The 27,405-nt window shown below is 35.7% G+C and overlaps 1 pseudogene; it reads right to left on the bottom strand.

Moving 5' to 3' along the window:
- Positions 1-175: 175 nt before the first annotated feature.
- Positions 176-25,534, bottom strand: LOC128579114 (protein MCM10 homolog; annotated as a pseudogene).
- Between the last annotated feature and the right edge of the window lie 1,871 nt (positions 25,535-27,405).

Raw genomic sequence — 27,405 nt, forward strand, 5'->3', positions numbered from 1 at the left:
TGTTAAATTTGGTGTCAAGCCCACACAACTGCAGAAATAAGCAGACAAGGCTTATGGTCTTAACCAGCATGGGTTTTTGCTGGTGTCAGTCAGAAACAAAGGCCATCCGGAGTCCATCCTAGGCCTTTCCAGAGCCACATGAAGAAAAAAAAGATTGAGGCAAATGACTTTAGGGTTATTTGAGGCTATTTAGAAATTTGGTGTGTTCTCCTCTTGGTAACAAAATTTCTCCTCTGATCTATGGACCAGAGTTTTCTTTTAGCATTCCCTCCCTTTTTTTTAGAGGCCATGATTAATGCAGTGCTTGTGTGGGAGTCTGTCCCCACAGGGACACTTGAAAAACTTTTTCATGCCATTGAGCCAGTGGAGGTCGTGCTGCTCATTGACACAGGTCTCCAGCACATGGAGATGGGAGTAGGTACTCACCTTGCATGTCACGACCAGACACTTCACTTCTCTGATGTTTCTCATCTTTTCTTCCATTTGTTCTTTTTTCACCAGTGCCTCAAAATAGCATTTATGCAGCTCAGCCTCAGCCTCTTTCAGGACACCTGTGCACTTTGACTTTACTTTTAGAATTTCCTGAAATTACTCAGATACCAGTCAGGCAAACTGCTCTCTCCTTTTCTTCATGGCAGGCTCCAATTCATCCTCAGCTTGGGAAGAAAACATGGTGTTCTTTTCTACAAATTTCATCACTCCAGGGTATCCTGGGAATCCTTTTCTATCATTTAGAGGCTGTTTTGGTGTGTTTCTGTAAGAACCTGGACTTTGCTCTTAATTTGGTGATAGCAGCCAAGTTTTTCGTTTCTGCTAAAGCACTCAGTTTTGGTTTTGGTGGTTGTGACTCATCAGAAAAGAGAACGTCATCTCCTTTTGAGTTGCCACACCCAATCTTGGTCATCCACATGGTCAGACTTCCTTCCAGCCTGGGGAATTCAGTCCCCATCTATGCAGATTGGGCAGTGGGCTATTAAGATGAGGATGGCAGAGCCAGGCTCTTGACTTCAATTGAGCCTTGGAGAAATTGTCTCCAAAAAGCTTCTGATTTCCTTTCCCTCATCTCCAACATCTGCTGCTTCTGTTTTTTTTTTTTTTTTTGTAGAGACAGAGTCTCACTTTACGGCCCTCGGTAGAGTGCCATGGCCTCACACAGCTCACAGCAGCCTCCAACTCCTGGGCTTAAGCGATTCTCTTGCCTCAGCCTCCCGAGTAGCTAGGACTACAGGCACCCGCCACAACACCCGGCTATTTTTTGGTTGCAGTTTGGCCGGGGCAGGGTTTGAACCAGTCACCCTCAGTATATGGGGCCAGTGCCTTATTCACTGAGCCACAGGTGCCGCCCTGCTTCTGTTGTTTTAAGAGGGCCGATGCTGATACAGACTGCATGGCAGGTTTGGGGCTTCCCATAATCCCTGTAGTCATGGTCTTGACTAAATGCTACAGGCTTCTGGCTCCACTCAGTGGCAGATCCCTCAATTCTTTGAACTCCTCAGAGCAAGACAAGCTCTTCTGGGGCATTCTGAGTATTTGTTTTGTTTCCTGAATGATCAAGTCTGCACCTTTGACAACCAGATTGCTCAGAGTGGTTTGAATCATCTTCCTAGGCACAACAGCTGCTGCAACTCAGGCCACATAGGATGCAGAAAAACTCCTCAGTGGTAAAAACCATCTTGACATAAAAATTCTTCTAGGCTGGTGACTTTGCAGACAAACTTCTTTGGAATTTATCCTCTGGATAAGGTGGACTGCAGGTCAGCCTGTTGTGCACTGAGTTTCCAGTACTGAGCCTGGATGTGACACTCAAGTATTCAGAGTTTCACAAATTAACCAATTGTGCATGAGGTTCTCCATTCTTTTTCTTTGATTTATAGGTTTCAAGATCAAGAGCTTCACCCATAATTAAGAGATTCTGGGGATGATCCATAGCTATGGACACCTTCTCTGAGCCATCCTTGGGCTTCATGGGATTAGCATTGAGCAATCTTATAAAAGCACCTTGTTCTATCTTCAATTTTATTATTCATTTATTTATGTATTTATTTTATTTATTTTTATTGTTTGAAATTTATTAAGGGTACAATGAATTAGGTTACACCGATTGCAGCTGTTAGGTAAACTCCCTCTTGTAATTGTGTCCCACCCCCAAGAGGTGTGCCATACACTGTGACCCCTTACCCTACTCCCTCCGCCCCTCTCCCCATCCTTCATTTCCCTACCCCCCACCTTCTATTAGACCACTTACAGCCTTCTTATTAGAATTGAGTACACTGCGTTCTTTCTTCTCCACTCTTCTGATGCTTTATGAAGAGGAATGTGTTCCACCTCCATACAGGTTAGTTAAAAAGATGTAAAATCTCCATCTTTTTTAATGGCACAATAGTATTTCATGGTATACAGAAACTACAGCTTATTAATCCATTCCTCGGTTGGTGGGCATTTAGGTGGTTTCCACAGTTTGGCAATTGTAAATTGAGCTGCAAATGTCCAGTGCAAATATTTAGTACGATTTTTTTCCATGTGGCTAGATGCCTCACCGTGGAAATGCAGGATCAAATGGGAGGGCTAGTTTGAGTTCTTAGAAGATTCTCCATACTTCCTTCCAAAAAGGTTGTATTGGTTTTCAGTACCACCAGCAGTGTAAAAGTGTTCCCTTCTCTCCATATCCACACCAGCATCTGCAGATTTAAGACTTTGTGATGTGTGCTATTCTCATTGGGGTTAGGTGGTATCTCAGGGTAGTTATGATTTACATTTTTCTGATGATCAGGGAAGATGAGCATTTTTCAGATATTTCTTAGCCACTTGTCTGTCTTTGTCAGAGAAGGTTCTGTTTGTATCTCTTGCCCCGAGGTAGATTGGATTGTTTACTCTGTTCTGTTGATTAACTTGAGTTCTCTGTAGATTCTAGTTATCATTCCTTTGTCAGATTCATACCCTGGCAAATATCTTTTACCATTCTGAAGATTATCTTCTTGCTTTCCTTGTTGTGTCCTTAGTGATGCAGAAGCTTTTCAGCTTAATTAAGTCCATTTGTTAATTTTTGTTGCTGTTATGATGGGTCTGAAGTCTTTGTCATAAAATTTTTCCCTAGCTCAACATCATCAAGAGTTTCCCCCTATGCTTTCTTCCAAGATTTTTATTGTTTTGTGTCTTAGTTTGATGTCTCTCATCTATCTTGAGACAAGTTTTATAATGGGTTAAATTTGTGGGGAAAGTTTCAGTCTTTTCATGTGGTTATGTAGTTTTCCCAGCACCATTTTTTGAAAATTAATTATTTTCCACACTGTATATTTTTGTTTGGTTTATCAAAGATCAGATGGCAAGAGGAGATTGGTTTGATCTCTTGGTTTTAAATTTGGTTCCATATGTCTATGTGTGTCAATGCCATGGTGTTTTGTTTACGGCAGACTTATAATACAGCCCAAAGTCTGGTAGGGTGATGCTTCTGACTTTGTTTTTATTACTAAGAATAGCCTTACCTATATTGCTTGTTTTCTGGTTCCATAAAAAATGAAGTACTATTATTTCCAGTTCTTCAAAATATGATGTCAGTATTTTAATCCCCATTGCCTTAAATTTGTAGATTACTTTGTGTAGAATAGGCATTTTGGCAATGTTGATTCTTCCCAGCAAAGAGCATGGTATGCTCTGCAATTTGTTAGTATTTTCTGCAATTTTGTTTCCTGGGGTTTCATAATTCTTTGTGAAAAGATAGTTCAGCTCTTTTGTTAGGTATATTCTTAAGTATTTAATTTTCTTTGAAGATACTCTGAAGGGAATTATGTCCTTGATTTGCTTCTCAAATCAAGAGAAGCTGAACAGCTTAGTTGTTACTGGCATATACAAGATCTTTGGAAATTGACTTTATACCCTGAGACATTACTGTATTTCCTGATAACTTCCAGGAGTTTGTGGTTGAGTCTCTTGGGTTTTCTAAGTATAAGATTATATCATCAGGAAAGAGGGAGAGTTTGATCTCCTCTGAAGCAATTTGGATGCACTGTATATAATTCTCTTGCCTAATTGTATTGGCTAGAACCATGTTGAATAATAGTGGTGAGAGTGTGCATCCTTGTCTGGTTCCAGTTCTCTTTGGAAAAGCTTTCAATTTTACACCATTCTGCATGATGTTAACTGTGGACAGATGACTTCAATCATCTTAAGAAATATACAAATTTGCCTATTTTTTTTAAATGTTCTTGTTAGTATAGAATTCTGAATTATAACAAATGCTTTTTCTGCCTCTTTTGAGAGCATCATATAGACTTTGTTTTTATGGATAGGATGTATTACATTTATGAATTTACATATGTTAAAACAACCTACATCTCTTGGATGAAATATACTTGATGGTAATGCATAATTTTTTTGAAATGAGTAACTGTAATCTATTAGCTAAGATTTTGTGGAGTATTTTTCCCTCTATACTCATTAGTTAAATTGGTCTGAAGTTCTTGTTTGTTAAGTCCCTTCCTGGTTTTGGAATCAAAACAAAAGTGATATTTGGTTTATAGAATATGTTTGGGAAGGCTCCAGCCTTATCAATATTTTGAAACAGGTTCTGCAGTATAGGTAGAAGTTCATCTTTGAAGGTGTGATAGAATTCTGTTGTGAAGCCATCTGGTCCTGGGCTTCTGTTGCTGCTGTTGGTGCTATAACCTTTTTTATTGTTTCTGCACTCTCAACATTTGATATATGCCTTTTCAGGAGATCTATTTCTGGTTAAGTCTAGGAAGATCTCATGATTGCAGCTATTGGTCCATTTCCTCCACTTTGCCAAATTTCTAGACATAATTTCTTGTAGTAGACTGAAACTCAACCAATACCTTTCACCCCTTAAAATAATTGACTTAAGATGGATAAAAGATTTAAATCTAAGACATGAAATGATAAGAATCTTAGAAGAAAGTGTGGGAAAAGTTCTTGATGATGTTGGACTCAGGAAAGATTTTATGACAAAGACCTCAGTAGCAATCACAACAACAAGTAAAATGAGCAAATGGGACTTAATTAAGCTGAAAAACTTCTGTCCAGCTAAGGACACAACAGGTAAAACAAATAGACAACCTTCAGAATGGGTTTACATGTTATGGATCTGATAAAGTTTTTATAATTAGAATCTACAGAGAACTCAAATTAAATCAACATCAATAGAGCAAAAAAAAATCCATCTACTACTGGTCAAGTGATATGAACAGAACCTTCTCTGAGGAAGCAGATGAGTGGCTAACAAACAAATAAAAAATTACTCATCTTCCCTGATCAACAGAGAAATGCAAATCAAAACCACCCTAGATATCATCCAACTCCAGTGAGAATAGCCCACATCACAAAGTCCCAAAATTGCTGATGTTGGTAATGGGGAACACTTTTACACCCTTGCAGGGACTACAAACTAATGCAGCCACTTTAGAAAAAAGTATGGAGAATCCGCAGAGAACTCAAATCGAACTTTTATTTGATCCTGCAATCCCATTAATAGAGATGGAACTACTCAGAAAAAAATATTTTTTAATAAAGACATTTTCACTAGATTGTTTATTGCAGCTCAGTTTACATTTGCCAAGATTTTGAAACAACCTGAATGCCCATCAACTCAAAAATGGATCAAAAAACTGTGCCATGTGTACACCATACTTCTTAGTCATTTTAAAAACGGAGAGTTTACATCTTTGATATTAACCTGGATGGAGGTGAAATGCATTCTTTAGCAAAGCATCAGAAAATAGAAACACAAATATCCATCATACTCAATGGTAATATAAAGCCAATAGACAACCTAATACATGTCCACATAAGAGAAAATCTCATTTCAGTTCAAGTTAGGAGGAAGGGGAACAAGGGAATGGGCAAAAGAAGGTTAGAGGGAGATTGGTGTGCTCCCACCTAATAAGCAGGTTTTAAAGTTACATGGAACACCTCTTGGGTGTGAGACACAACTACAAGAAGGACTCTACCTAACTAATGAAAATAACGTAATCTAGTTGTTTATACCCTCACATTAACATGAAATTAAAAAGAAAAAAAAAGAAACTGGAAAAGACCTGATTATCATTTTGCCCATGTATACAAATAAAGACCAAAGAATGACTAAAATTTCAAGGGAAGTATGTATTGCGTGATAAAAACCATCCAAATTTAGGATATTTTATACTCATTCACTATACAAAGTAAATATTTATGTTAAAATTTTGAATTCCATAATGGAAATAAAAGGGGAAAAATTGCAAAAACAATCTTATTGTGTAAATAATGTAACATGAGATCTGTTGAATAATGTGATGTGGTTCATATTGAAATGCATAATCTTTTAAAAGAAGACTTGCTGCATTAGTAGTACTGGGTTTTACCACAAGTGTCAGTAAATTAGCACATGTGAGCCAAGCTCAGCCCACTGCCTGCTTTTGTCAGCAAAGTTTTATTGGATCACAGGCATGCTGGTTCCTTCACTTTCTATGACAGATTTTGGACTATAACAAAAACCATATGGCCCACAAAGTCTAAAACATATTTACTCTCATATTTACTCTCTCGCTTTTTAAAGGAAAATTAGGCCAAGGCTAATTTTATTAGATTAAACAACCTTTGATGTAATCATTTTTACACCTTATTGAAATGTATATATGGAAAATGAGTGCCATGTGCAATCATTTGCTGATATTCAGACTAATTTGATGTTCCAATAGTTGAGTACTCATGTATTGAGAACAAAACCAAAAATATAATAACCTCCAACCTTCTTGGTTATAAGCTAGAATGCCAATACAACATGTAGCTGCCTTTTGCAACTCAGCAGATATTTAAGCAATTCTATCAAAATTTGGTTGTATGTATCACTAAACTAAATACTTTAAGCATACTTTCATTGGGAAATGATTAGTATACTACAGATTCACTTCATTTTAGAAAATCGTTGTATGCAACATTACTTTATGGGTGTGGTATTTTAAGTATTTCCTTACTGACACATATTTAGACTATCTCCAACTTTTGATATGACAATGTTATAATAAACTTCTGTAATACACATATATAGATAACATAGTTATATAAATGTCCTTAACATACATAAATACTATGTATCTTAACACATATTACATATTAGATACATAAATATTGGTTTATTTTAAGTATATATCACAGATAACAAATGTTCTTAACACGTCTGTGTGTTTAGATGGGTCATATTTTCCTGTAGGATCTAGCTGCAGAACTGGACCTCTTACATTCAATGAATGACATATTTGAAATTTGATGCCCATTGCTAAATCACCTGTCAAAAGGATTTACTGGTTTTATCAACAAATAGTGCATGACAATAACTTTTCTGCACATTTCTCAGCACTGTTTTTGTTAAAAAAAAAATGTCAGCATGACTGAAAACAACGATATCCCATTGTTTGTAAATTTGCATTGTTCTTATAGCAGGCAAAGGCTGAAAATCCTTAGGTTAAGTATACAACTTGTTAATTGTGAATGTTAGTCCAAATTAAAATTAGTTTTCTTGTACAGTAATAATTATCTACTATGAAACACCACTACAGGCTCACCTGTCCCACTTTTCATTCTCCTTCCTGGAAAACTGCTGATTGTAGGTTTCTCCAGCCTTTCTTTTTTGAATTAATCCATCATCATCACTGTTATCAGTTGCAAAATCACAGAGGTATTTAGATACTTCTATCTCATTAGCTTCACACTTCTTCCTTTGTTTTTTAACCTTGATGAAAAGTTTAATAGAAAGGATAATTGCTACTACTTTAGTCTACAAAAAGAAATTTTTTCTTTTCATTGATTTTATCACTTTACTTTGTTATGATTAGAGCCAGAAAAATATTTTGTTATTAATTTTAGCATTACATTTGAGTATTATCACATAATTGTGAGATATAATTATAATTGTTATTTAAATTGTTTGGAGAATCTTCTTTATTTCTCTTTGAGTGAGTCAAACAGAATTTTTCAAAATTTCAAAAAGGGCCATTCTTAACTTTGTCATTCCCCTTTCCTCTTGGTATTGAATGAATTTTCACCCCATTTCACTGTCAGAAATTGAGAAATAAAAAGACACACAAAAGATGCCATCTTCTATCCTTTCATTTATTTATTTATATACTTATTTATTTATCTAAAAGTATTATGGGGGTACAAATATTTTGGTTATGTAGATTTCTTTTTGTAATCTTTCAGTCATCATTGGAAGTATGTCTTTCACCCAGAGAGTGTTCGCTCTACCTGTTAGATAGGTTTCTGCTTCCTCTCCCCCCTGTAACCCCCTGCTTCATTTCTATTGAGGTTTACTTCACATGTGTGCCCATCAATTTAATTCCAATTTAGTAGTAAGTACATGTTGTATTCGTGTTTTCATTCTTTAGATACTTCACTGAGGATAATCGTCCCTAGTTCTAATGGTCCCTAGTTATATACAGATTGTTGAAAAGGCATTAAGTCATTGTTTGTGGTTTAGTATTCTATGGAATACGTGTACCATGTTTTATTAATCTACTCATGAATTGATGCGCATTTGGTTGATTCCCCATCTTTGTAATTGTGAATTGTGTTGCAAAGAACATTTGAATACAGGTATTTTTTGATATAATGCTTCTTTTACAAATTTGGAGGCATCACATTACCACCTTCAAACTACACTACAAGGCTATAGTAACCAAGACAGCATGGTATTGACACAAAAATGGAGACACAGGCTGATGAAACAAGACAAAATACCCATACAGTAAACCATCCACATATAGCCACCTTATCTTTGACAAAGCAGGCAACAACATACATTGGGGGAATCTCTCCATTTTCAATAAAAGGTGCAGGTAAAATTGTATTTGTATAGCCATATGCAGAAGAATAAAAAAGAATCCATACTTCTCACCACTCAAAAAATTACTGTAAGATGAATCTTATTTGATCATAATGTATGATTTTTTTCTTTCTTTTTTTATTGTTTTGTACATAGATCATAAATACATTAATGCCATTTTCAATGTGTTCATTATTTGTACAAATTGCAGTGCTTACATCGTATTAATCAACATAGATTTCACCTCATTTACCCTATTATATTATAAGGACATTTGTGGTAAACACATAATAGATCCAACTTGTACTTGCAATGTGCTCCATAGGTGTGGTCCCCCTACTATCCCTCCCACCCCCTTCCCTCCCCTCACTCTCCCCTTTCCTCCTTCATCCTAGGCTAAAGTTGTGTTTCATTTTTCATTTGCATGTGTGAGTGATTATAAATTGGTTTCACAGTAGTACTGAGTATATTAGATACTTTTATTTTCATTCCTGAGATACTTTACTAAGAAGAATATTTTCCAGCTCCAACCATGTAAGCATAAAAGAGGTAAAGTCTCCATTTTTTTTTTTTTTTTTACTGCAGCTAGTACTCCATGGTATACATATACCACAATTTATTAATCCATTCATGGGTCCATGGGCACTTGGGCTTCTTCCATGAGTTGGCAATTATGAATTGATCTGCAATGAACAATCTGGTGCAAATATCTTTATTGCCAAAAGATTTTTGGTCCTTTGGATATACACCTAGAAGAGGAATTGTAGGACAAATGGCAGGTCTACGTTTAGATCCCTGAGTGTTCTCCAAACTTCCTTCCAAAACGAAAATACTAATTTGCATTCCCACCAGCAGTGCAGAAGTCTTCCCTTTTCTCCACATCCACACCAACATCTGTTGTTTTGGGATTTTGTGATGTGGGCTAGTCCTACTGGAGTTAAATGGTTTCTCAGAGTAGTTTTGGTTTGCATTTCTATGATGATTAAAGATGATGAGCATTTTTTCATGTGTCTGTAGGAAATGTGTCTGTCTTCTTCAGAGAAGCTTCTGTTCACGTTTCTTGCCCACAATGAAATGGGATCACTTGTTTTTTGCTTAGTAAGAAGTTTGAGTTCTCTGTGGATTTTGGTTCTTAGACCTTTGTTGGTAGTATAACTTGCAAAAATCCTCTCCCATTCTGAGGGCTGTCTATCTGAGGGCTTTACTTAGTGTGTTCTTGGCAGTGCAGAAGCTTTTTAATTTGATCAGATCCCAGTAATGTATTTTTGATGGTGCTTCAATTGCCCGGGGTGTCTTCCTCATGAAGTATTCTCCCAGGCCAAGTTTTATCTTTCTCCTCTAATAAAAATTGACTATTACTGGTTAAAAGACTCATACTTAAGACATGAAACTATTAATATTTTTAGAGAAAGTGCAAGGGAAATGCTTGAAAAACTTGGCCTGGGAGAATACTTCATGAGGAAGACACCCTCTTTCTCTAAGAATATTAATAGTTTCATGTCTTAAGTATGAGTCTTTTAACCAGTAATAGTCAATTTTTATTAGAGGAGAAAGATGTGGGTCCAGTTTCAGTCCTCTACAAGTTTCCAGCCAATTCATTCAGCACCATTTATTGAATAAGGAATCTTTCCCAAAATTTATATTTTTAATAGGCTTATCGAAAATCAAATGACAATAAGTGTCTGGGTTTACCTCTTTTTTTTGCCTTTTATTTATTTATTTTTTATTTTTTTATTGTTAAATCATAGCTGTGTACATTAGTGCAATCAAGGGGTACAATGTGCTAGTTTCATATACAATTGAAATATTCTAATCTAATTATTCAACGTAGCCTTCATGGCATTTTCATGGTTATTGTATGTAGACATTTGTATTCTACCTTTAGTAAGTTTGGCCTGTACTCATTCTAAGATGCACGGTAGGTGTGGCCCCACCCATTACTCTACCTCCACCATAATCTGCCCCCTCCCTTCCCCTTCCTTGGCCCTTTCCTCATAGTCTTGTGCTTTAGTTGGGTTATAGCCTTCATGTGATAGCTATAATTTAGCTTCATAGTAGGGCTGAGTACACATCTACCTCTCTATTTTTGTACCAGTACCATACTGTTTTGATCACTATCGATTTATAGTATAGTTTGAAGTCTGGAAGCGTGGTACCTCCAAATTTGTTTTTATTTCTGAGTTATGTCTTGGCTATTTGAGTTTTTTTCTGTTTCCATATAAAACAAAGTACTAATTTTTCCAGGTCTTTAAAATATGACAGAGGTGCTTTAATAGAGATTGCGTTAAATCTGTAGATTGCTTTAGGTAGTACAGACATTTTAACAACGTCGATTCTTCTCAACCACGAGCATGATACATGTTTCAATTTGTTAACATCTTCAGCTATTTCTTTTCTCAGAGTTTCATAGTTTTCTTTATAGAGATATTTCATGTCCTTAGTTGGATACACTCCCAGATAATTCATCTTCTTTGGGACAATTGTAAAGGGAATGAAGTCCTTGACTATTTTTTCCCCTTGACTATTGTTGGTATATATAAAGGCTACAGATTTATGAGTGTTAATTTTGTATCCTGAAACATTACTATATGCCTTGATCACTTCTAGGAGTTTTGTAGTTGATTCCCTTGGTTTTTCTGGATATATAACCATATCGCCTGTGAAGAGTGACAATTTGATCTCTTCTGGTCCTATTTGGATCCCCTTGACTGTCTTCTCTTGCCTGATTGTGGTGGCTAAAACTTCCATTACAATGTTAAAAAGTAGTGGAGACAGTAGGCATCCTTGTCTGGTTCCTGATCTGAGTGGAAATGATTTCAATTTTACTCCATTCACTATGATATTGGCTGTGGGTTTGCAGCAGTTGGCCTCTATCAGTTTAAGAAATGTTACTTCTATACTTATTTTCCTTCTTTTTTTTTATTGTTAAATCATAGCTGTGTGCATTTGTGCAACCAAGGGGTACAATGTGCTGGTTTCATATACAATCAAAAATATTCTCATCAAACTGTTCAAAGTAGACTTCATGGCATTTTCTTAGTTATTGTACGTAGAAATTTGTATTCTGCATTTAGTAGGTTTTGCCTGTACCCATTTTAATAAGCAACGTAGGTGTGGCCCCACCCATTACCCTCCCTCCACCCTGACTTCTCTCCTCCCTGACCCTCTCATGGCCCATTCCCCATATTCTTGTGCTATAGGTGGGTTATAGCCTTCATATGAAAGCTATAAATTACCTTCACAGTAGGGCTGAGTACATTGGGTACTTTTTCTTCCATTCTTCAGATACTTTGCTAAGAAGAATATGTTCCAGCTCTTTCCATCTTTCTTTAAGGTTGCATAACATTCCATGGTATACATGTGCCACAATTAGCTAGTCCATTCGTGGGTTGACGGGCACTTGGGCTTCTTCCATGGCTTAGCAATTATGAATTGAGCTGCAATAAATATTCTGGTACAGATGTCTTTGTTATATTGTGATTTTTGGTCTTCTAGGCATTTACCTAGTAAAGGAATTATAAAATCGAATGGCATCTCTATTTTTAGGTCTCTAAGTATTTTCCAAACATCCTTCCAAAAGGAACGTATTAGTGGGCATTCACACCAGCAGTGTAGAAGTGTGCCCTTTCTCCACATCCACGCCAACATCTCTGGTTTGGGGATTTTGTTATGTGGGCTACTCTTACTGGAGTTAGGTGATATCTCAAAGTAGTTTTGAGTTGCATTTCTCTGATGATTAAGGATGATGAGCATTTTTTCATGTGTCTGTAGTCCGTGCATCTGTCTTCTTTAGAGAAGTTTCTCTTCCATTCCTTTGCCTACCCTAAGAAACAGGCTGGCAACCTGTAGAAGATTGAAATTGAACCAACACCTTTCACCATTAACTAAGATAGACTCTCACTGGGTAAAATCTTTAAACTTAAGACATGAAACTATAAAAATACTAGAAGAAAAAGCAGGGAAAACTCTTGAAGGAATCGGCCTCAGTGAATATTTAATGAGGAGGACTCCCCAGGCAATTGAAGCAGTATCAAAAATTCACTACTGGGACCTGATCAAACTGAAAATCTTCTGCACAGCCAAGAACATAGTAAGTATAGCAAGCAGACAGCCCTCAAAATAGGAGAAAATATTTGCAGGTGAAACCTCCGAACAAGGTTTAGTAACCAGAATCCACAGAGAACTCAAACATATTAGCAAGAATAGTTGTCTATTTTTTGAGACTTTGGGAAAATAAAAAAGAAAAAGAAGTTAACTGATGACCCCATACTGAACCTCAAAGTCAAAGCATTCTATGATAGACATACTCTTATCTAACCATATGAATGTTACTTTTTTTTTGCATTCTTATTATTATTGCTCAATATTTTCTGGCAGCAATTATATGATTTCTTTTATGAATGTTTTTATCTTTGCTCGTTCTTGATAAGATTTTTGTTTCTAGTGCTTATTGTAATCAATGCCATTGTTTTTAAATTTTAAGTCTTTTTAATTTTGTGCAGGCAAAAAGTGGAAACCAAATAAACACATGTATATGTATGGAGAAAATAAACAAAAATAATTAATAGAGTTGATAGAAAGGGAATTTAAAATATGGATGATAAAGACATTAAAAGGAATGGGCAAGAACATGGAAAGAAAGAACCAAAAATGAGACAAGAGATATGTACAATACAGAAAGGATATGGTGGAGCTTAAGGAAATGAAGGAAACAATCAGGGAATGTAAAGCTGCAGTAAAACGTATCAAAAATAGGGTAGACTATGGAGAAAAAAGAAGCTCAGAGCTACAGGACAAAATTTTCACTTAACCCAGAGAGTTGATGAGCAGAAAAGAAGAGAGAGAAAGCATAACATGTCCTTAGAGAACTACAATACTCCATGAAGTATTCAAATATATGAATAGGGATTCCTAAAGGGGAAGAAGATTGCCCCAAAGGAATGGAAGCCTGGAAGCCATTCAGGAGACTATCTATCATAAAGGAAAACTTCCCAAGTTTCACTAAAGACCCCAATACACCCCTTTCAGATGCATATCAAACCCTGGGTAATTTCAATGCTAACAGAGCCTCTCCAAGACACATTGCAATGAACCTGTCTGAAGTCAAGAAGAAAAAAATTCTTCAAGCAGCCAGTAGCAAGTGCCAATTGATCGAATTAGAATTCCAAGCAGTAACCCAAAAGATGTCTCAAGAATTCAATAAATTCTATACCTATTTTCTAAAGCGTTCTGATCAAGAGAGGATGCTGGGTATTGTCTAAAGCTTTTTCTGCATCAATTGAATCATATGGTCTTTGATTTTTAATTTGTCTATGTGATGTATTGTATTTATGAATTTATGTATACTGGACCATCCTTGGGACCCTGGGATAAAACACACCTGGTTGTGGTATATAATGTGTTTGATGTGTTATTGGATTGTTTCCTAGGATCCTATTGAATAGTTTTGCATCAATATTCATTAGAGATATTGGTCTCTAATTTTCTTTTCTTGTTGGGTCTTTTTCTGGTTTAGATATAAGCATGATATTCACTTCATAGAATATATTGAGAAGTATTCCTTCTTTTAGTATGTTTTGGAAAAGATTAAGTAATATAGGTACTAGTTCCTCCTTAAAGGTTTGGTAGAATTCTGATGTGAAGCCATCTGGTCCTGGGCTGTTCTTTTGGGGGAGATTTCTTATACTTGATGCTATTTCAGAGCTTGTTATAGGCTTGTTCAACATTTGAACTTCTTTCTGGCTAAGTCTAGGAGGGTGGCGTGTTTCCAAGTATTGATCTCTTTCCTTCAGATTTTCATACTTCTGAGAGTAGAGTTTTATTATATAGTATGAATATTATATAATATATATATGTATTATATAGTATTCATTAAGGACTTGTTGGATTTCTATGGAGTCTGTTGTTATTTGGCCTTTATCTTTTCTAATTGATGAATAGGGGATTCTACTCTTCTACTTCTGGTTAGGTTAGCCTAAGTTTTATCTATTTTCTTGAGCTTTTCAAAAAACCAACTCTTTGATTGGTTGATCTGTTGTATGATTCTTTGGTCTTCAATTTCATTTACTTGTGCTCTAATTTTAATTATTTTCTTCTGCTGGGTTTAGGGTTGTAAAGTTCTTCATTTTCCATTGCTTGAGATGTCCCATTAAGTTATTGACTTCCTCTTTTTCCGTTCTCTTGAGGAAGGCTTGCAATGCTATACATTTTCCTCTTAGGACTGCCTTTGTGGTATCCCAGAGGTTCTGATAGTTTGCGACTTCATTATTGTTTTGTTCCAAAAATTTGGTAATTTCCTTCTTAATCTCATCTATGACCCAGCTATCATTCAACATGAAGTTATTTAGTTTCAATGTTTTTGTATGCATGTGGAGATTCTTGTTTTTACTGAGTTCAACTTTTATTCCATGATGGTCTGAGAAAATACAAGGAATGAATTATATTTTTTAAAATTTGCTGATGTTAAACTTGTGACCCAAGATGTGATCAATTTTGGAGGGTGATCCCTCGGCTGATGAGAAGAATGTGTATTCAGTTTAATTAGGATGAAATGTTCTGTAGATGTCTATTATATGTAAATGTTGAATGGTTAAGTTTAGTTCTAAAATTTCTTTGCTTAGCTTCTTTTTTGTGTGAGGATCTATCCAACACTGCCAGAGGAGTGTTAAAGTCTCCAACAATTATGGTGTGGGGGAAATCAAGTTGCTCATGTCAGCTAAAATTTCTCTTATAAATTGAGGTGCATTCTGGTTGGGTGCATAAATGTTGATAATTGAAATCTCATCATGTTGAGTGTAGCCCTTAAGAATAAGAAGTGACCATCATTATCTTTTCTTACTTTGATTGGTTTAAAGCCTATTGTATCTGAGAATATAATTGCCACACCTACTTTTTTCTGATTTCCATTTGCCTGAATTAAAGGTGACCATTCCTTCACCTTGAGTCTATGTTTGTCTTTTAAGGAAAGATGAGACTCTTGAATGCAGCAGATGTCTGGCCTGAGTTTTTCTATTTAGTCAACCAACCTGTGTCTCTTTAGAGGGCAATTTAGTGACCAATTATTACATAAATTGGATTTAATTTTGACCAAGGTACATTATGTGAACATTAACTTTTTTTATTAAATCATAACAGTGTACATTAATGCAATCACTGGGCACCGTATTCTGCTTTTATAGGCCGTTTAACACACTTTCATCACACTGGTTAACATAGCCTTCCTGGTATTTTCTTAGTTATTGTGTTAAGGCATTTATAGTCTACATTTACTTAGTTTCACACGTATCCTTGTAAGATGCACCACAGGTGTAATCCCACCAATCACCCTCCCTCCGCCCATCCTACCCCCTCTCTACCCTCCCTCTCCCTGGTCCCCATATTCTTAATTTATAACTGAGTTATAGCTTTCATTTGAAAGCTATACATTAGCTTCATAGTAGGGCTGAGTACATTGGATATTTTTCTTCCATTCTTGAGATACTTTGCTAAGAAAAATATGTTCCAGCTCCATCCATGTAAACATAAAAAAGGTAAAGTCTCCATCTTTCTTTTTTTCTGTTTTTTGAATATAGGCTTCTAAAGTGATCATTTTTTTCTGCTTTTGCTATATCCACAGTTTTTTTTTAACTTGTATCTTCATTGTTGTTATACTGAAGGAATTTAATGATTTCCTTTTTTATTTCTTCCAGCACCCAACTGTCATTCAGCACAAGGTTGTTGAACTTCTATGCCTTTTTGTGAGGTTGAACATTTTTGTTGAAGTTGAGTTCGACTTTTAGTGCCTTGTGGTCTGAGAAGATGCATGATAAAATTTCAATTCTTTTGATTTTGTTGAGTTTTGTTTTCTGTAATAGGATGTGATAATTTTTGAGAATGTTCCATGGATGATGACAATAATGTATATTCGTATTTTGGGGATGGAGTGTTCTATATACATCTATCAAGCACAGTTTTGCTAGGGTCTCATTTCAATCTCTTATATCTTTGTTTAATTTCTGTTTAGAGGATCTGTCCAGCTCTGGTAGAAGTCCACTAATTCTTTATAGATGGCGTCTTCTGCAGTAGGTGCCTCACGGTTCATTGTGGGGGATCCTCTGTTCTTATTTTTCAGATTGCCTGAATTTTTCTATTGGTTCCTCCTCATGTGTTCTTTCTTCTTGTTTACCTCCTTATGCTCCTTTTTACTTCTCACTACCTCGTTTGTTTTAAAGAGAAGTCCTTGCTCTTGATGACAGTATGTTGCATGATGACAGTACGTTTCTGGGGCACCAGGTGGCGCTGTGGGTTTTTTAGGAGACCGAGAGCACAGCCAGCAACCTCTATTGTCCTAATTCCAAAATTATTGCCTTGGGCAATCGCCTGATTGTTTTCTCAGCATTCGGATCCTGCTGGGTTGGGATCTTAAAGCTCACTAAAATCCTTCAGGGGTAGGTTTCACAGTTTCCCCTGACTCTTGTTCCTGTAGGTTGCAGGAGTCCCTCAGCCTGCCCCAATAGATGTGTTCTGATCCTGGCGGAAGGAATTAAGGCAGCCGTGCTTTAGGCTCCTGCTAAGACCTTGTCAGGACTTCCCACAATGGCAGCCTCCTGGCCACTGAGACCTTCTCATTATAGTTGCCTCACCAGCCACAAACCTATGGCACATCCACTCAAACCAGCATTTGAATCTGGTTGCTGTATGCTGTTTGAGCTTGCCTTCTCTTCCAAGCTTTTCACTCAACACACAGCTTGCCCCAAAAACTGAAAATTCAAGAAAGGCTTCTTCCTGTCCCAAGCCTCTGTGGGTGGCCAGCTGATCCCAGCCAGTCTCAATCACCTACCTAATTCATCAGATTTCCACCCCTCCAGATCATAAACTAAATCCATCTCACCACCTCATCACTGTGCTCCCTTAGCTATGACTCTGGGTAAGGTCTTCATGCCAGGTATAGCTGGGTTCTCTCTTTTTCCCCAGTCCTTCTAGGAGAACTCAGCTGAATGATCTTTCTGATTCCCAAATTTGCTCCACCCAGAAATTCTTTATCTCTATTCCAAAGACAAAGGCTATCTGAGATTTCAGGATTTTTAATTATTTTAAGTATTTGAGAAATATTTTAAAGAAAATATTAAATTGTGACCTATTGAGTCTAAGATGTTAGTCCAAAATATAATTTTATTTTGGACTATTCTACATTGCAAATGCCATTCAAAATACCATTGCAAAAGAAATCAACATTAAATCAGAAATCTAAAATTAAATATTTTCATACCTTTGACAGTTTATTTTTATTTCCTTCGTGACTTTCTTTCTCTTCATCTGATGACATCTGCAAGGCTTGTTCTGCTGATAGACCATACATTTAGTTAAGTGGACCACAGTTCAACAAAATTGACATTGTTTGATACAAAAGGGTAAAAAGGTAATTTCTGTGTAAATTGAGAGTTTAAGTTAAGCTTAATCTTTAGCCAAATATTTACTTCTGTAAAAAAAAAAAAAAAACTTCTAATTATCCAAAACTTTGCAAAACAACCCAGAGGGCACTAGATGTCACTAGGTTCAACAAATACAGACATATCACAGATTTACTCACAGATTTTTCCACCTAATGTATATACATATAATGTTAGAAGAAAAACAGAATTTAAATATACAATACACACATATGAAATAACATTGTGGATTATTCTCTACTTCATAATAGTACCTTTTAACAGCATGCTGTGCATGTTGTTTTATCAATAATTCACAAATTTCTGTTACTTTTTCTATTTTCATCAGTGTACATCCTGTTTGTTACATGTGAAAAGATTTCCTCTTCTATTCCAACAATTTTATTTTCATCTTTTAAGGCCTTAGCCTGCTACATGAAGCTTTCATTGATTCCTGCTGTTTCCCCAGATAAATAGGTATCTCCTCCCTCAGGGGTGCCTTAGTACTCTAGTGTCATCTCTACTGCAATTTTCCTACCAAAACTGTAAATCATTTCTTGCCATGTCTCTACCCTTTGCCCCTGGACTGTAAGCACAATATTTCAAAACTTCTGGAACAGTCTTTATCTGTTTTACTCAATAATGATTGAGACTGTGGCTGGAAGGAATATAAATAAAACTGTCAAAAATGAGTTTTTCAGGGATCATGTCTGAGCTGATACTTATAATGTTAGATGAGCCAAATTAAAGGGCATAGGGGACAGGAAAGGATGAGGGCAAGACAGAAAGCAGAAAGAGAGAGAGAAAAATTCCTGAAGAAACATATGTATATGTATTTGTCTACAGTGGAGGGATTGATGAGCCAGGCATTCTAGAATCTCAGGAATGCCAGAAAAAAATGCAGACAAGAAGGGATAGCAGAAATCCTTCTATGAAATTTCATGGTGGTTGAATATTAATATTTCAAAGAGATATTAATTATCCCATTTTCACTGAAGTAAATCACTGTAAATTCTATATGAAACACGAATTTCAGAAAAACACAAGTGAATGGCAGAAGATGCATTACAAGGAAATATTGGAAAATAAAGGCAATGTGGGCCTGAGATAAGTGAATGTTTATGGAAATATTTTGGATATCAAATATCAGTGTCCCATATAGGATGGATGTTTTTATAAAATAAATAAACATATAAAACTTGGTTTTGTATTTTGATTTTTTTCAGTATTAATAAACAATACAATAAATATCTGTAGATACACCTATATAATACAAAAGCCATTATGACTATCATTCATATATATATATATATATATATATATGGATATATGACACACACACATATATATATATATATATATCAGCTTTCGAAGAGTTTGATGTTGCAGCATTTATGTGATGGTATGTTATAAAAATCAAAATAAATTAAGCCAAATATACATGTGTCAATATGGATTGATCTCACAAATACAATACTGAGCAAATAAGAGAAAGTCACAGAATGACATATGAAGCCTTGACAATTAAGTTCACAAGCTCACAACCGTGTGCTTATGTTGTTAGTACTGTACAAGCCCCTCATTAAAGTTTCATAACTTTGGTGTATCAGTGTCTCATAGTTGTGTTTATGTTGACTGTCTTTCAGAATGGAGTTCATTATCATTGCTGCATGATTGTGTGCTGTTATGAGAATTTCAGAACCTGAATTAGAGCGATGAATAAATGTTAATCTTGTTAAACTTAGCAAGCATGAAAGGGAAGTCAGGGACATGTTAGTTTGCAGATAATGCCACAAAAAAATCAGCAGTTTGCAAATAGATTAAATAGTTTTCTGAAGGGATAAAAAGCAGCATTGAAGAAGAGAGGTAAGGGTGCCCAGTGATAAGAATGAAAGTCATGAAAACCTTACAAAAATTCATTGAATTTTGCATCAAAACTATTAGCTGACTGTGAGAAGCATAGCATATCAAGTAAACATCAATAGAGAAATAAGTAGGAAAGTCTTTTTTTAATTTATTTTATTAGATCATAACTGCATACATTACTCCATTTATGGGGTATAATGTGCTGATTTTATATACAATTTGGAATGTTTAAATCAAACTTGTTAACACAGAATTCACTTCACTTACTTACTTGTTGTGTTTAGACATTTATACTCTACTATTAAATATTAACACTACTCTTAAGTATTGTAGAGACATTTATAATTTACTATTAGTTAAGCATTAATACTATTAAATATTAAGAATTAAATATCAATACTATTAAATATTAAATACTGGTATTAAAATTTGTAGACATGTATATTCCGCTATTAATATTAAATTTAATATTTTATTAATAGTAGAGTATAAATGTCTAAACACAACAATTAAATAAGTGGGTGGTGCCTATGGCTCAAAGAATTAGGGAGCCAGCCCTATAGACCAGAGGGGGTGGATTCAAACCAGGTCCCAGTAAAAAACTGAAAGAAAAAGAAAATAAATAAGTGAGGTGAATGCTATGTTTTTTTTTCTTTCTTTTAGTTAGCAAACATTTATTTACATAAGAAGAGTGTAGCATTAGATAAATGTAATATAAAGTGTGTTTGAAAGGTCAATATACACACATACGTCTGTCATATCAATAGTTGGGTTATATGGATTAATGGAATCAACCGGGAAATTTTTTTTTTTTTTTTTTTTTTGTAGAGACGGAGTCTCACTGTACCACCCTCGGGTAGAGTGCCGTGGTGTCACACAGTTCACAGCAACCTCTAACTCTTGGGCTTACGCGATTCTCTTGCCTCAATCTCCCGAGGAGCTGGGACTACAGGCCCGCGCCACAACGCCCAGCTATTTTTCTGTTGCAGTTCGGCCGGGGCTGGGTCCGAACCCGCCACCCTCGGCATATGGGGCTGGCGCCCTACTCACTGAGCGACAGGTGCCGCCCTTGGGAAATTTTTTTTTTAAATACCCAAGTCAAACAGGGGAGGGAAGGAGGGGAGGTGAATGCTATGTTAACCAGTTTGATGTAAATATTCCAAATTATATATAAAATCAGCACACTGTACCACACAAATGCAGTAATGTACACAGTTATGATCTAATAAAAATATCAGGAAAATCATAATGGAAAATCTTGACAAGAAAAAACTTGGACAAAATGATTCCCAAAGTAGATCACCAGTGGAAAAAAATGGAAAGGAGAGTCAAATTTTGACAAGACCTCACAGAGAAGCAAGATGAAGTTTTGAGCCATGTTATCACTGGTGATGAAACATGGGCATACCAACGTGAACTGAAGAAAAGCATCAAAGTGCACAATGAAAGTCAGTCTTCTCCACAATCAAAACATTCCTTTAGTTCTAACAAAATGTGAAAATGATATTGCTAACCTTCTTGATATCAGAGGGATTGTTCATTAGGAATTTTCGACAACTGCACAGTTAACAAAGTTTACTATTTGAAAGTGCTGAAAAGGCTACATGGAAAAGTTAGATGAAAATGACCTGAACTTTTTGCCAAATCATGGCTCTTGCATCAGGGGGGCAATGGTTCTTGCTGTGTGACAATGCACCAAGTCACACAGTACCGTCTGTGCGGAGTTTTTACTCAGTAAACTAATAACTGTATTAGAACATCCTCCCTACTCATATAATCTGGCTCCCAATGACCTTTTTCTTTACCCAAAGATGAAGGAACATTTTAAAGGATGATATTTTGATAACATTTAGGACATCAAATATAATACAATGTCAGTGCTGATGGCTATTCCAGAAAAAAAGTTCCAAAATTGCTTTGGACCTGGATGAGGCACTAGTATTGCTGCACAACTTTCCAAGGGAAGTACTTCAAAGGTGACTATGGTGATATTCAGCAATGAGGTATGCAGTGCTTTTTCTAGGATGAGTTCACAAACTTCATCATCTTATTTTGTACAAAGTGTATATATCAGTTATATGAAATTTTAGGACATGGAAACAAATTATGATTGTACACCTACGTCACCTATGAAGTAAAACATTTTCAGAGTATGAGTTCATATAATAACATACAGCTAATTCTAGGTGTTGGATACTTCCACTCAATTATTTGTAATAGTTTGAGAGGACCCTAAAGCCAAAACATTTAGTACTGCCATTTTAAAAGACTATGTCTTTCAAATAGCCATGGAAGGATAATTTATTATTTTCCTTGTTTTTAATAATTAATGATGACACACATGCACATAGGTTCTGCTAGTCAGACATTTATTGCCTTAATATCATCAGTCTAAAAACTGGATAAAATAACTAAAGTTAAAAGAACTTGTTAGTATAATGCATTCCACTATGTAAAGTCAGAATTTCATAAATTCTTTGAATTACTAGAAAATTGTGTAGTTTCATAGTTCATCTCTGTCCACTCCCTAACAAAAACAGGAATTTTAAGTTGAAAATTAAAGAAGGAAGAAAGATCCCTTCACCCCAGGATTTTGAAGTTACAGTGAACTATAGTCACTACACATAGCAAGAACATGTATCCACTTTCCCCCCAAAAAATTACCTGATCTGGATAGTTGCACATTCTTCTGTTTTACTGCGTTCTTGCCATGGGAAACTTCCATCTTAATGGCATGCTGAGTGGACTTTAAAATAAAGGGTTTCATAAGTAATGTATATTTCGTATGACACACAGTGAATAATTCCAGATAAAAAAATAAATGTGGTTACCTTCAACTGGCAATGTTTCTCGGAAAACCCTAAAAAAACAAAAAACACAGACAATCAATGTAAATGACAATATAAATGTAAATACGATAAAGCCAAACGTGCAGTTATGGAGAGTTAATATTGAGCTTAATCCTCAAGTTTGACTTTGTACATGATTATTTTAGCTCTGAAGTTGTTTTCCTTTTTCTTTTTTTATTGTGGACAGCAATATGACAGAAATAAACAAAGAAAAGAAAGGGAACATACATTTAATACACCGTCAACTTAAGATTTCTGAAGTATTTCAGAGGAAAACCATTCAAATACAGTAGTGCACATATGGCAATGTGAATGGTGTCTTTAATCAGAGGAGCAAATCACACCATTGAGAGGATAAATGACAAAGCTGATGGCAGAAGCCTACAGCATAGCTTTAACGAGACACAAAAGCATCCTTTATACATATAAGTATTCATCTGATCTTTGTTTTGTTATTAATAAAGGACACACTTCTAATGACAGTACAGTTTAATCTATATTTCTCTTAGAGAAAGTATTTTTAATAGAGCAGCATGGATGTACACTTGTAGAATAATTAATAGTTAATATAAACATTCCCTTTGTTCCATATCCATGTAAGCTGCAGATATACCTACATTTCTTCTACCATCTACTTTTGCCATCTAAGAGTTTCATTACCCACTCACCTAAGGACATATAAAATACACCAAAGAAATTATGAACAATAAATTTCAAATATCAAAACATTTATCCAAAAAGAAAAAAATTGAAATGTCACAGAATTATATGAAATTAATAAACTTTTACATTTCAAAAATAAAAGCAATATTTGCTAAAAATAAGAAAAAGTTTTGGAAAAAACATGAATACATACATATATACACACATATATATTTAATTAAGTCATTTGTACATAGATCATAAGTACATTTATGCCATTATGGGATTCGATGTGTTGATTATTTGTACAATTTGGAGTGCTTACACCCTACTAATCAACATAGCTTTCACCTCATTTCCCCAATTGCAGCATTAAGACATTTGTGTTCTACACCTGATAGATCCAACTTGTACTTGCAATATGCTCCATAGGTGTGATCCCCCTACTAACCCTCCCTCTATCAACCCATCTCCCTCCTTTCCCTTCTCCCTCCCCTTCCCAGGCTAAAGTTGCGTTTCATTCTTCTCTCTTTCTTTTTTTTTTTTTTTTGCAGTTTTTGGCCATGGCTGGGTTTGAACCCACCACCTCTGGCATATGGGGCCGGTGCCTTACTCCTTGAGCCACAGGCACCGCCCCATGTTTCATTTTTCATATGCAAGTGTTAGTGATTATAGATTAGTTTCACAGTAGCACTGAGTACATTAGATTTTATTTTCCATTCCTGAGATACTTTACTAAGAAGATTATTTTCCAGCTCCATCCATGTAAACATAATAGAGGTAAAGTCTCCATTTCTTTTTTTTTTTTTTTTTAATGCTGCATAGTGTTCAATGGTATACTGGCTGGCAAACTGTAAAAGACTCAAACTGGACCAACACCTTTCTCCTCTAACAAAAATTGACTCTCACTGGTTAAAGGACTTAAACTTAAGACATGAAACTATAAAAAATTCGTAGAGAGAGTGCAGGGAAATGCTTGAAAAAATTGATGAGGAGGACACCCCGGACAATTGAAGCAATATCAAAAATACATTACTGAGATCTGATCAAATTAAAAAGTTTCTGCACTGCCAAGAAAACAGTAAATAAAGCAAATAGCGTCAAAATTGGAGAGGATTTTTTCTAGTTATATTTCTGACAAAGGTCTAATAACCTGAATCCACAGAGAACTCAAAATTATGACTAAGAAAAAAAAAAGTGATTTCATTTAATTGTGGGCAAGAGACGTGAACAGAAACTTCTCTGAAGAATACAGGCGCATGGTCTACAGACACATGAAAAAAATGCTCACCATCTTTAATCATCTGAGAAATGCAAACAAAAACTACTCTGAGATACCACCTAACTCCAGTAAGAGTATCCCACATCACTAAATTCCCAAACTCTAGATGTTGGTGTGGTTGTGGAGAAAAGGGAACACTTTTGCACTGCTGGTGGCAATGCAACCTAGTACGTTCCTTTTGGAAGGAAGTTTGGAGAACCCTTAGAGATCTAAATGTACACCTGACTTTTGATCCTGCAATTCCTCTTCTAGGTGTATATCCAAATGACCAAAAGTCATTTGGCAATAAAGATATTTGCACCAGATTCTTCACTGCAGCTCAATTCATAATTACCAAGTCATGGAAGATAATTACATTTTTATAAAATTAGTTTCCTTTGGTATATCCTATTAATCTTTTAAGATCTTTGGAAAATAGCCATTTTATAGGAAAAAAAATCTGTCTTAAAAAAGCAGCCACTGCTTGTATGCAAATTAGTCTTATTTGATAATGTAATATCAAGGCAACATGCATCTCTGATGCCTGGCATTTGTGGAGAGGAGACATGCATCTCTCTGCTTTACCCCAATTCCAGCACTCTCCTGCTTCTAGTGATCTCTGGGGCAGCAACAATCTATCTTGTGTGAGTGCCAGTTTCCTAAATCCATCTTGGTCAGTACTCTCAACTTTCCTCATCATTAACTATAAAATTACCTAGTTAACTTTCTTCTTTCCACTCTCTTTCCCTACCCAGAATGTCTCTTCCCTTCAAAAAGTATTCTGTAACCCTGTGGTCTTCCATTGTTTTCATGGATTATTTCTGCCATTTCTTCCCTCTTCATTTAGCAAAACGATCTCACTTTTATAACTTGATTTCTTTGTTTCTTTGCTCCTTCTCCTCCAGCTAAACTCATGCTCAGAAATAAGAGCAAAATAATGCCTTTTCTTGATCCTGCTATGGTGAAACTGTTCTTCCAGGCTTTTTTTCCAGATTTCTCTATAGGCAAGTGTATACCCTTGCTACTCATGGGGATCCAAGGACCAGCAACCTCAGCGTCACTTGTGTGTGTTAGAAATGAAGATACCTAGACCTACTGAATCACAAAGTGCATTTTTAACCAGGTATCCAGGAGATATCAGAAAGTTTGAGAAGCTCTGGTCTGCAGTGATTTGCGTCCACATTTCCTTACCTGAGCTTCCCCTTTAGAATCTCACCACCAGTCCCTCCGTGTAACATACTCCAAGATGAAAAGGCATCACAAATCATCAAGTTTCTGATGGACTTTTTATCAGGCTATACTTTCCAATATATCTTCATAACTAACCCTCTTCTCTCCATTCTAGCTTCCTTATTGTGAAGTATATGATACTACTGTTCAATAAAGTAAAATAGTTTATATGACACTGAATTATAGACATTTGTGCCTGACCCTATGCTTCCTTTCCTCTGTGTTAGATGAAACACGCCTCTACATGATCAGAGACTTCAGTCTTTCATGCCTCCCTAACAGTGAGGAACATGGGAGCAGCGAGGGTATGTGCTCTCTGTCTCTGACACATTTTCAAACTGGGAGCTCACTTTATATTCTTGCCACCTTTGTAATGCCCTGTTCCACTTTGCACTAAGAAATTACTATTTTTCCTATGTACTCAATTTTAATTTAAGGACAATTAATGACAATTAAGGACATGGTAGGGGTAGGGAAAGTGGAGAGCAGAGAGAGAAAGGAGGGAGGTGTGGGGAAAAGAATAGTAGAGAGCGGGGAGGAGGGGGAGGTGGAGCCTTGGTGTGTGCCACACCTTTTAGGGACAAGATAGGATTGCAAGAGGGATTTTGCCTAACAAATGCAATCAGTGTAACCTGGTTTCATGTACTCTCAATGAATCCTCAACATTAAAAAAAGAAAAAGAAATTGATTTCTTTTAAGACAGTATAAATGTTAATTTTTTTGTATTACTAATTGGCTGTCCTGTTTCTACAGTGTAGAAAATTGTATTCTTTGAATAGCTCTAACAAATATAAATTTAATCTTTCTACTTTGTGATAGAATTAGAGCTAAAAATTGTATGCCCAACCCTCTTCAAGTAGTTTTTAAAATTGTTGAATTAATATGGCTAGTTCTTTTGTTCAGCAATTTGATGCAAATGCCTAAATACAAAAAGTTCAGTAAGTACTACAGAGGAAGGAAATGGCTTAGTATTTTACAAAGCTTCTTGAAAATCAGAAAAACTAGTAGCATTTGATTCCACCTCAACATTTTTATAAGCAAACACTCTTAAACAATGCCACCACATATAATCTACAATTGTAAACAAAATTTCACATTTTTTTCACACTGTATAGAAATACACATCACAAATGTGCAATTAGAATTAATACAGAATATTTACAAAATGAACAAAATTTAGGCCTAGACCAAAAACATATTCTGATTTGTTGAAAATAAGTTGACTAGACATTATTTTATCATCTTACGCTAATTTACATTTATAAAAATTTTAATTAAACATACTAGATTGAGGTGCTAAGAATGTGTGCACTATCTATACTTAAAGTTAATGCCCTA

Source organism: Nycticebus coucang, chromosome Y (genome assembly GCF_027406575.1).
Source record: "Nycticebus coucang isolate mNycCou1 chromosome Y, mNycCou1.pri, whole genome shotgun sequence".
Classification (NCBI taxonomy): Eukaryota; Metazoa; Chordata; class Mammalia; order Primates; family Lorisidae; genus Nycticebus; species Nycticebus coucang.